The sequence below is a fragment of the Coloeus monedula genome (assembly GCF_965178545.1).
Source record: "Coloeus monedula genome assembly, chromosome: Z".
NCBI lineage: Eukaryota > Metazoa > Chordata > Aves > Passeriformes > Corvidae > Coloeus > Coloeus monedula.
Window position 1 is genome coordinate 83,989,390 of NC_138822.1, and position 12,320 is coordinate 84,001,709.

The 12,320-nt window shown below is 42.1% G+C and overlaps 1 protein-coding gene across 2 annotated transcripts in view; it reads right to left on the reverse strand.

The window, feature by feature from the left end:
* Nucleotides 1-11,752, reverse strand: part of DYM (dymeclin) — a 211,736-nt gene extending 199,984 nt beyond the window's left edge. For both annotated transcript variants that reach the window (XM_082302076.1, XM_082302075.1), the window contains exon 1: nt 11,627-11,752. The gene's annotated coding sequence lies outside the window, so the exon portion shown is untranslated. The remainder of the gene's footprint in view (nt 1-11,626) is intronic.
* Between the last annotated feature and the right edge of the window lie 568 nt (nt 11,753-12,320).

Below are 12,320 nucleotides of genomic sequence, written 5' to 3' on the forward strand. Positions count from 1 at the left end.
TCACCCCCTTGAAAAATGACAGAGATGTAGGAATCAGGCGCATCGGAATATATTAGAAAGACTTCCTTTCAACAAAATTTGGATAATAACATCTTTGGCCAAGGAAGATAAAAGTTTCTGTGCTACTACTTCAGTCATCATATCACTTGTATTTTAATACATTATACTCAGCAAGAACACTGCAGCACAGTTTTCTCAGTACCAAGGCTGCTAACAGTGAGGAAAACTACACAGAATCCACAATTTTAACAGGGGTGTCAAGCTGACATGCTGTTCAGAAATGTATTTGCAAAATTAATATGCACAGAAAGAAAATTACTACTTCTGTAAAGATGCAGCTAATTCCTGCACGCTACCAATGACCTACACCTTTAAAGTTCCTGCCCTTCCAGAGTAAGCACAACTCTTATCATGCTGTTATCAAGCAAGCAAAGGTATTACTGACCAGACATGAACCTCCTGATCTCTGTAAAATAACATGGTACCTTCCATGGCAACTACTTTAAGGGGGAAAATCCATAAAATGAACACATCAGAAATACAACTGCTTTTTGATGGAAGACTACAGAAGTTGGCACTCCAAACCCTCTCACTATATGTGTTGTATTTGATCTGTGCGAAGAATGAGAAGCTTTGATTTCTTCATGCTGCTTCTCATCTTTATAAACAATTTAATTAAAGAAAGAAAACCACCAAAATGCTATCAACTATGTCCCAGGTATGATCCCAAGCACCTCACATCTTTCCAGGGCATCGGCTTCAATAATCTTCCATCTTTTGGGACAAAGTAACTGTGACAGGTTAAAAAGCTGGTATGAAAAAAGGCATCCCCATCAAGATAAAAGTGTTGTGCAACTTTACTGTAACCTAAATACTCACTCCTGAGCTGGCATAAGACACAAGAACAGGCACAGATGTATCAGAAGATGTAAGCTACTACCCAGCAGCAACTCTTCCCTTGATTTCTACAAAGACACATATACGAGGTATCAGATACCAGAATCACGACTGTACTGACACTCTTAAAACTCATCAACTTCGCAGAAGCAATTGCTTCCGGAAAAGACAATTCTAATAAAAGTTCATAGCAATAAAGAACTGTACAAATACGAGGAAAGGTGCACTAAAAACAAAGACATGCAACAAATACCTGCAACATTAGCAGCCATAGTGGAAGTTCTCGAATTCATATTTGAGATTTAGAGCAACTGCATAGTACCCAAATGTGTCAGAAACAACAAAGGGCCGGCACCATCACAGAGCAGAATATAAGATATATTAAGTAATAAAGAGACCTTTAAAATGTGAAATCCTATAAAAACAAGGAAATTGGTGATTATTTTCTAAATTTTATCTGTAGGAGACTCTACAGGCTGGAAATACAGCACTCCATACTCCTTCCCCCTCCATTTCAGTATTCCATCCTCTACCACCACTGTTACCTGCTCTAGAAGACAGGATACAGTGCAACTGAATGCTGACCCTGTCCTTTAAATTGTCTCAAAGACCCTTTGCTCTTAATTTGTTGTACCTCCAAGATGCTCTCAGGGAGCTCTGTTTTTAAAGGGTCCGGGTTTACACCACCATCCCTTCACACCTGACCTTATAACCCCATATAACCTCTCTTAGCAAAAAGCTCTGAAGACACTGTCTATAGCACTTGAAAAAGCCGTATTTGTCACAGGGACTACCAGTAAGAAGAGAAATCTGAAGTAGCCTAAGAATGAAAATGAAACTTCATGGCAGGGAATTCTGTAGAGAAGCATTAAAGAATTATAATATACAATCAGCTTAAGAGCATTTCCAGAACTTAGGCTGAATACTCACAGAACAGAATGAATGCATCTTACCAGAACACAAATTTTGCTGCCCTGAAGGAAAAATCCTCACAATCAGTGGCACTTCAAACAGTGCCAATCAATACTAAAGCTATAAAGCAGAAGAAAAACCAATTGGTGTAATATGTGAGAAAAATGGATCATTAATTAGAAGAACAAAGATTCGGCATGTACATGGACATCTCAGCTCCGCACCCCCTGGTTTCCAGAATGGTTTGAGTTGGAAGGGACCTTAAAGCTCAAACTGTCCCACCCCCTGCCATGGGCAGGGACACCTTGCATTGGACCAGGCTGCTCCAAGCCCCATCCAACCTGAACATGTTTGCAACATGTTCAACTACTGCAAAAGCCAACAATGATGCTGTTGGCCCTGGACCTGTATTTTGACTCAAGCCCCTTCCCTGTGCCTAAACTTAAAGGCCCTACATTTAAACCTTTATTTCTTGTCAAAAGACAAGTCTAGCCTCTGTCTGCTTCAAGTTCCCATTCTCTGCTCATGTTTTCCAGCTCACTTGCTCCAAGACAAACAACGAATGGTGAAGAGAACCAAGAGACAGCTGGAGCCCTGCATTCAAATCCCTCCACCTTAACCTGGAACTTTGGAGTTCTCCATGCCAGAGCACTGACAGTGCCCAAAGTTCTTAACTCGTTCTCCTAAGATGAGTCACCATATTCTCTATTTACAAGCTACTGTTGCAGCTCGCTGCAGCTCTCAAAGCCCCCCACTTAAACCACTTTCCAGCAATACCACAGCAACTGGTACAGGTTTCAAGCTAATTCTTGAAAAGGAGTCATGCTTGCTTTCCAGATTTCCTACAGCATGTCAGCACGTTCAATACCATTAATAATCCAAAATAAAGAGGGCTTTAACAGCAAGTCTTTGCAAAATTTTATTGTCTCTTTTCGGAGTCAGTGTCAAATCACAGTGCCCAAGAACATGCCCAGTTCCACGGCCACAGCCACACTCCCAAGCAACATGACAAGCAATGGAGCCCCTTGTAAGCCCTCCAGCCCTAATGCCCAGCTGGCTCCACCCAAACTGCAGAGAACATGTTTGATTCCATAGACCTTCCCCAAAGCGACAAAAAATAAGGCACTAGCTGATTATTTTCTCCTCTAAATGAAAATAAATATCAAGCCATCTGGACCTGTCAGAATAATCCACCTGCTAGCTTGAGCTTTAAATACTTGATAGTAGTTTGTAGATAAGGGGACTTGGCAAGCTTTGACTTCCACTCATTCAAGAGCCAACAAATCCTGGCGCAATCAAACAAACATATAGATTTTTTCTCTCTCCTATATCCCAGGTGGTTTCTTTCCTCTCTTAAGTACATTACACTCACTATACCCCTCTGAAGCAAAAATCTCAGCAAGTTGTACTGATCCTTCCTGTAGATGACCACACTTACAGACACATACAGCTAACTCCTTCCATCAGGAACTTGTGTTATCCCAAACCTTTATGAAGTGCTCTGCAATGACTTCATGATGCAACCTGAGCACTTTCAGCTCCTACAACCTGAACAGCCACAGGCCCTGCTGTAAGTAGGCAAGACATTTCTGAGGAACTCCAGCCATCAAGTAACCCAGGAAACTCTCCTTCGAAGTTCATGAATATCCTACGGAAAAAATGTCTAAAAATAATTTAAAACAGAAAAAAAAAAAATCAACGTTTAATTTCCAGGCATTTTAACAACAGTAACAGATTAACCCCAATGCTTTAACTTAGCTAGTTACATGCTAGCCATGATCTCAAACACATTTCCAGGACAGTTGCTACTAAAAAATATTAACTTAAAAGGCCATCACCACCTTAAATCATTTTCAAACATGCTATTAAATGTTTATTTTAGAAACAGCTGCGTTTAGCTGAAAAGATCACTCAAATAAAACATGTAACCACTTAAATGTGCACACTGCTTTTAATTAAGAGGCACTGCCTCTGTGCCTGTAAAGGCAGTAGAGGTTCAAGTCTCTAGATAATAATATAAAGGGTATGTCAGTACTTGGAATAGAATTACAGCAGTATTTAAAACATTTATTTATCCATGATTTTTCCTACACTTGACTTTCGTAACAGCCCTCACTGCACAGAAAGGCTGCTCCAGGGGATCCCAAAGAAACTGCAGAAACACAAGGTTAAACAGCTTCTGCTTCCTCACATGCTGAAGTGGGACAGCCCCAAGAAACACCAAATCACAGGAAATTCTCTTTCACTCCAAGAAAGTCAGTCCTTGCTCTAGCAGTAAATTACCAATGAAATCTAATTTCTTTTTCCTTGAAATACACTAAATAAATGCACAGTTCATTAAAATAAAATTTTTTAAAAAGCCAATCTAATTTGCCAGCCCAGCTGCCTACCCAAAAAAAAAAACCACAGACACAACTTACTAGCAACTCATTTAGTTTACCTCGGTGTTATTACACCCCCAAAGAATCACAGCCTGGTCTGCAAGTGTCATTCTCTATTAAATCCAGCATCTGTTTAGTCCCAGGACTTGGCTCCATGATGCAGCAGTAGAGGCTTGAGTTTGTTTTGCACATCAGGACTCATTCCAACCTCAAATCGCTAGGGGTAGGTATAAATATCAAGTTTGCTGTTTCTTCTAGAAGATTTTAGTATTAATTATCAACAATGCTAACTAGAATATAATTTTTCCTCTAAAAGGAAGTTAAAAGCAATTCAGCAATACAGAGATGCCACATATGAGCTCCTAGGTGTAACTAGAGGTACAGATGTGTACTGTTGAACTTGGGAAAAAAACTCATCATATTCTCTATATCTTCTATTTAAATAATTTTAGACAAGTAATTAGAGATCCTTTCGGGATTTTATCTCCTACTGGTCTCACAAATTAATTGCCAGTGCTGGAATTTTAACTGTGCAGTACAGTGAGTTCCCCTTCCAAAACTATGCTTGCCATGATAGTTGAGCTGAGTCTCTAGACAACTTGAATATAGATTACATATAGCTGTGGGTTTTTTTAAAATTACTGCTTTAAAGTGTAAGACTTTGAGGTGGTCATGCACATGATTTTACAACGTCATCTGAGATCTGGTCACTAGGTCGGGTCTTTAACACAACCACATGAAAATATTGAAAACATTTGAAAACCTAACAAAAAATTCATTTCCATACATAGCAGGACTCTGGTTACCTTTACAGTTCGCAGCTTTATGAACTAAAGCAAATGGACATCGTTTTCCTTCCAAGCAAAGCAGCCAGAGCCACTGTAAAGATGAGAACATGAGATGCAATGCTGCCCATTCAGTATTACCAAAGCACTGCACTGAGGTTTTTGGCTGATTCCTACTTGTATCAAGAACTGCAGGTTTCAGACCATCTTTCACCCATGAGATATTAAAGCATCCCACAAAATCCTAACATAATGCTTGCCACAGAATTATGAGACTACTGCAATATATTTATACGCAATTCTCCATACAACAGAAAACACAGAAGTTACATTAACACTATGTATTGTTCAGCTCCAATATTTGAATTTTACTGTCCACACAATATATTTGAATTCTGACTACTCACTCATGTTCAGTAATATTTCATAGATTCATAGAATGGTTTGTGTTGGAAGGCACCTTTACAGGCCATCTCATTCCACCCCTGCCATGGGCAGGGACACTATCCCAGGTTGCTCCAAGCCCCATCCAACCTGGCCTGGAACACTTCCCACAGACAGGTTAGCCACAACTTCTCTGAGCAACTTGTAGTTTTCTAGGCACATTAAGTGTTTATTCACTCACACTGCCTGGGGAATTGTTTTGGGGAAGTTTTGGTGGTGCTATCAAGGCTGAAAAAAAACCCCAAGAAATGAGATATTATCTTTCTACAAAGACAAAATGCAGTTATGCAAATACTTCATTCATACTAGGACATCATTCACTAGTTTTCACATAAAGAGGTACAAAACTGTAAGAATTTTGGTTTTACCAATTAAATTGGTAAGATTTTGCTAAGCAAAACTAATGATGCAGAAATATCTGGCAATAACAATTTATGCCAGTAAAAGGGATCTTTAGGGAAAAAAAATCTTTACAATCCTCAGACTTTAGCAGTTTTTGCCATTTTAAATCAGAGAAGAGCATTGAAATAATCTTTGTTTTTAAAGCATGTTAATGAGTCAAAATATTCCAGCTATAACTTAATACCTAGCAATCTTCAAACACTATCAAAACACTGTTAAGAATTCACCTTCTCTGATACACAAGTTAGCCACAACCAAGCAGCCTGGGAGATTTCAGAATGGAATAAACACATCCTTCATGACCATTTAAAAAAGTTTCCTACTGTTTTTAAGTTAATGAGTTACACAGGAAAGACTGTTTCTGCTCATTTTACTTTACACTGATTGGTAATTTTCCTCCCCTTTTCTACTGTCTTTTCAGCAACCACTCCTTCCATTTCTTTCTCCAGCTCCCTTTACCCACCCGTTTTACTTTCGCATGCTGACAACTGTTCAGACTCAAAAATCTCCCCCTGCAAAAAAAACCCCAAACCACAAAAAACACAGTTTTGTGAAAAGTAGCAGACAGGCAAGCCGCTTTTGTGAAAAATACAAAACATGAGCTCTTTTAGAGAACCTTGGTTGACCATGTAGGGGTCTATCTTTGCAGCTTGGGGGCCAATACCACCTCTCATGGCTTTCCAGATAATCCTGTCTTTCCTCTACCCACTACTTTTCAGACACTACCAAGTTTGACGGCTACTGTCAGGGATCATGATACAACCCTCTAACCTATCTTTGCAGCAGCACAGCACACTAGCTATTCACCAGGTACCAAAACATCTTCCTATAAAGCTCAGCACGTTAGGACAGAAGCGCTTCTGGATGGCAGTAAGAAATGCAACAGAATTATGAAGTGCTCCCCACAACGCAAAAAAATAAAAAACCCCCAACATCTTAAGGTCTTTAGGCAGCTCTCAACATAAGTTATCTGACTTGCCCACTGTTTACTCAGCTGGGTGAACAAATACAGCATCTCTTTTGGATCTCCTGCTCTGTTCTAGTGCCTTCCCCTTCCACAGTAAGAACCTGAATCAAGCAGCAGTGCAGTGACATCAGCATGGTCCTTCTGGGTTCCACTGAAGCCTCGCACGTAGCAGAAGTGATTAATCTTGATAGATTTACTGCAGGCAAAGAAGGCCCCTCACAGGGAAGGCAAGCAGCTGAAAAAACGAGTGACGATGATGTGTTTTCTGCTCCAGTTCCTTTTCCACAACATTTTCGTGGGAGTCAGTCATCAATAAAAGCCTAATTCTGAAGAGCACAATCTGCTTCCTTCATATCCCACCTACGGGACAGTTGTTCTCCTCACAACTGAAGAAGGGATTTTTCAAAACCTTCATGGTGAGGCAGAGTATTTCAAGCAGAAGAACTTGGATGTGAGTGAGCCCAGATGTCGTGGTGCTTCCCCCAAACTGCTCAACAAGGGATGCTATTGTCTTTGACAGCTCACCCTACACAGTTTGTCACATTTTAATAAAGTGCTCTGAAAGGATGACAGAAAAGTGAAAACCTAAATTCTATAAATGAGACTAAGATGTAGTGATCTTGTTTCTCAGTGTCATCTCAGAAAACTAACACATTTTCATACACTCTTTATAATAATATCTAATCTCTAACCTCCAGGTTACTGGTGATCCATTCTGCTGATCTTTAATCACCAAATCTACTAATTTTGATAAGGAGATGCTAAATTACTAATCTCAAAACACCTTATTTCAAGTGAACTACTAGTCACCTTCACAAGCCACCTTCAAAGCCTTGTCCTGAACTGGAACTACTGACTCATAGGAGGAAAAAAACAACCTTGCTCAAATTTCTTTTCTCTAAAGTTATAAGAGATCAAAAATATTTTACACAAAAATGCCATTCCAACCTTTCACCTCACAACAGAAACTTCTGATACAGAGTGCTCTAAAAAATATTAACATGTTACGTGATGGCCCCAAACTCCAATAAGCAAATATAGGCTTACAGCAAAATAAACCCCAAAATTATCATATTTCCACCCAACATGTATTGGCCTTTCCATGAGCACATACCCAATAGTGACACAACTAATCTGTATGAAGCTTTTTGTCCTCTATTCCCTCAGTCACCGTGTTTTATCAGGGGAGGGCAGCAGGCACATGTCAAACCTCTTGAGGAAGCTTTTGCTGAATCCTGCGTGCGAATCTCACAAATGCTTCTCTATTAAGAACTTCAGAGAGCTCCTATTTAACTTCTACAGGTAAACAAGCATTTATAGCATTTAAGGATTTTTTTGCCCAATTTACAAACAAAGCAATTTATGCGACAAAACATATCTCTAGTACATTAATACAAAATCCCATGAGATCAATTAAGGAGTCCTCAATTTTGTTCATTTTAGTGCTGGCAGTTACACTCCCAAATCTCCCTGAAGGCTTAAAAACCTCTACATATATAAAATTTATTAAGACTTAAAATTTAAAGCTACAAAAACTATAAAGATCACTTTTCTGTTGAAATTCCTACACAGTATGTTATAAAATAAGTACTGCACCAAGCCTACCAATCTGAGAGCAGAATGTCAGCATCAGTGTTACAACATTCTATCACAGAGGGGAGGAAAGGTGGTGTGGGGACAATTATAAAAAAATTTAATTATTAAAAAAGTTACCTCCATCCTTACTCTTACATTCCAATACCCCAAGAAAAGGTCAGCACTTAAACACAGCTACTGTGTTTTGGAGTACATGCAGAAATAAATTCTTTAATCCAATTAGTAAACACTGTCAGAAAGGAAGAAGGCTGGGTCAAGCACACCTTGTAATTTCTGTGTAAAAGGCTCTACACCTGTTACAAAACTATTACAGGTAAATAACACATTTTTCAAAAGTTTCAAGAAGTGAAAATTCAAATACTATCTCCACTCTTTGCAGTGGGCAGGTATTTCTGTAAAGGTTTTGTTTGCTCTCACCAGTGAGATTCCTGCTGCCAGCCAGGACAGGTGTGCTGGAACTATAAAATGAGAACAACAAACTGAACTTTAAACAAGAATATCAAAGGGATATGGAGCTCAAAAAAAAAGCAAATCAAGAATATGCACAACCCATACTGAGACCTGACTTTACAGCTTAAGAATATACTGCTCATCAGAATCAATGTTGCTGGTTTGACCTTACCTTCTTCCCAGGATCAGAAAGAGACTTTTATTACCACAAATACAGCAATGGTTTTCAAAACCAGTTTTACACCAACTCCCTGATAATCTGTGAAGGATCATAGTGTTGGAAATCTTGTTCAATATGAGAATGTTTTGAGGACTCTGCCCCTTCCCTCTTTTTTTTAAAAAAAACCCTCACTATACCTATCTAAAAATAAATCAAAAGTAATTCACTCTTTCTACCATAATTAAAAGGGACAGCTGGGTTGAATATGACACAAGCCAGAATAAACCTAGCATGATCTAATAAATCAAGTAGCTTCTATATGAAAGGAATGTTAAGATTACTGTTACACACAAATATTTCCTCCATCTTTCACTATCAGACGTAAATAAAACCTGCCTAATGGCCAAAGCAATGTTTCAAAAAGATAACTCAACCACCTTTTAAGCTTCAGACAGCTGCTCAGATGTTCATCAAAAGGTCTGCATTTGTTTCAATATTGGTATATTTTAATATATTTCAAAGCTTATACAACTATTTTGGTATCTGTACTCTTCCACAATTTGGGCATTAACCATATTTTTGCAACAGGATTATTTGTCTCTGCTTGTAAAGTTTCTCACAGCTGAAGATCTATCTACAGCATTAAAAAGCATGTTATGCAGAAAGACAAATCTGTTTTGTATGTGTAATAATTTTACATTATATTACACATCAAGATTTGTATCAGCTATCTTCAGGATCCACTGCAAATTAAATTGTACTTGCCAGGGTGTGGGATTACTTCAAGGTGCAATAGACTTTCCACTCTAGAGAATACACTTTAAAAAATACTGTTAAAGTCATTAATCATCTACTTTGACATCAGTTCATCAGACACCAAACAGCATTTCTTCCATTTAGCGACTTTTGTCAGTCATCAGCATGTTAATAACATCTTAACATCTTAACAACACAGCATGTTAGAAACTGCCAGAGGGCAGGTTTGGATTAGATATTGGGATGGAATTCCTGGCTGTGAGGGTGCTGAGGCACAGGTTTCCCAGAGCAGCTGTGGCTGCCCCATCCCTGGAAGTGTCCAAGGCCAGACTGGATGGGGCTTGGAGCAACCTGGGACAGTGGAAGGTGTCAGTGGAAGGCCCATAGCAGGGGGTGGAACTGGATGATCCTTAAGGTCCTTCCCCACCCAAAACAGTCTGGGATTCTGTGACCTCAGAATTTTCCTACTAATCTGATAAAATCACTGGAAGGAAGCACCAGAGCCATCTGAGTATAGCAATAATTTGCTATAAATATTTTTTTTTTTAGAGATTTAGCAGGAAATATGAGGGATTAGAAGCTCTGCTAGTAAAACATCAGCACAGGACTGGAAGAGGAGGAGTTGAGGGATGCTTCAGCCAGGTGAGAGTGCTGAGCTGGGTCCATCATTCCCTGGGCTGTCCATGGGCCTCTGCTGATGCAGCAGCAATGGAAAGAGAAAACAGCCCCTGGAAAGGACAGCACGAGGCCTTCCCAAGCTCCTGACAATCTAAGGAGCAATGGCAATGTTTTAGTCGCCCCAACTGGAGCACCTTGAACGTTTTTCAGTTGGGAACTGACACAATGTGGGATTACACAACTCTGTGTTGGGACACTGGACCCAACCACCCGGGAGCCTCTTTCCGCTCTCCTGCACTCCAAAAGTGAGCCCTGATGGAAATATCAGCAGCTTACTTACTTCTGCAAATACCTACAATGATTAGAACTGCAGCCCAGCACGTTATCCCTCAGCACAGGAGAAGGAAAAAATCAGATTATGGCCCCACGAACTCCCTATGCCCAGCACAAGAGATTAAAAAGAATAAATAAATAAACAAACAGTGTTTGGCACGAAGGCATATGAGGTAATACAAAACCTGGCAACTAAGGTGAGATACCAATTCAATTTTAAACTAAAACATGCCTCACTTTTGATAAATATTATCACTCATAAGTATGAAAACCATGTGGTAGAAGTGAGGAGGCAGTGAGCCCCAGAAGATCTGAGATGCTGCAGAGCACTAGAAAAGCCTCTGGTTCTCAAGAACAGGATGGAAAATAAGTCAATTTATCATCTAATCATGAAAAATAAGTATCATTACGAGCACAAAAGAAAAAGATGGGTATGAACCTCTGGCTTTCCAGTCCTGGGCGCATTTAAAGGGACACAGGGACATCCCAAGGGCCCTGAGGGATCACAGGATCCCTGTCAGGGAGCACTCAAGGTCTGGATAAAGAGACACAGGCACATTCTGGGAACCCTGGCAGGGATCCTCTTATACCTAAGGGACACAAGGACATCCAGGGGACCCAGCGAGGCATCGATTCCTGGATCCCTAAGGAACACAGGTACAACCCGGCAACCCTGTGAAGGATCCCTGGAGATGCCCCAGCCCGGGCAGGGACACGGCGGGTGCCGGTGCCTCGGCAATTCTCCGCAGCGCCGGTGTCGAATTACGCAAGGTATCCCTTCATCTATCGCGACACAGGCCCGCGCCACGAGGGGACGGTGACGTCGGGGCAACCGGGGGATCTGGGGGGCCCCCTTCGGAGCCGGCGCCCGCCGGGTCCACCCATCGCCCATGCCCCTCGAAGGCACCGCCGAGGCCGCGCTTACCATCCGTGCCCTGGGCCCGAGGTCGGTGGCGGGGTACCTCGGCCGGTGCCGCTCCCGGGTCCCCTCACGGCCCCTCACGGTCCCCGCCCGCCTCCACGTCGCCGGCGCGGCTCCGCTGCGCGTGCGCGAAGCCCGCGCGGGGCGGCGCGCGGGGCACGACGGGAGTTGTAGTCCATGATGGGCGGGGCGGACATAACACCCCCCATGCCCTGGGCCGATCCCCAGCGTGGGCAGTAGGGCAGGGGGATTCTGCCCCTCTGCCTCGCTCAGGGGAGACCCCACCTGCAGAGCTGCCCCAGCCCTGGGGAACAACAGCACAAGGACCTGGAGCTGCTGCAGCCAGTCCAGAGGAGGCCACCGAGATGCTCCAGGGCTGGAGCCCCTCTGCTCTGCAGCCAGCCTGGGACAGCTGGGGGTGTTCAGCTGCACAAGAGAAGGCTCCAGGGAGAGCTCAGAGCCCCTGGCAGGGCCTCAAGGGGCTCCAGGAGAGCTGCACAGGGACTGGGGACAAGGCATGGAGGGACAGGACACAGGGAATGGCTTCCCAGTGCCAGAGGGCAGGGCTGGATGGGATATTGGGAAGGAATTGCTGTCTGGGAGGGTGGGCAGGCCCTGGCCCAGGGTGCCCAGAGCAGCTGTGGCTGCCCCTGGATCCCTGGCAGTGTCCAAGGCCAGGATGGACAGGGCTTGGAGC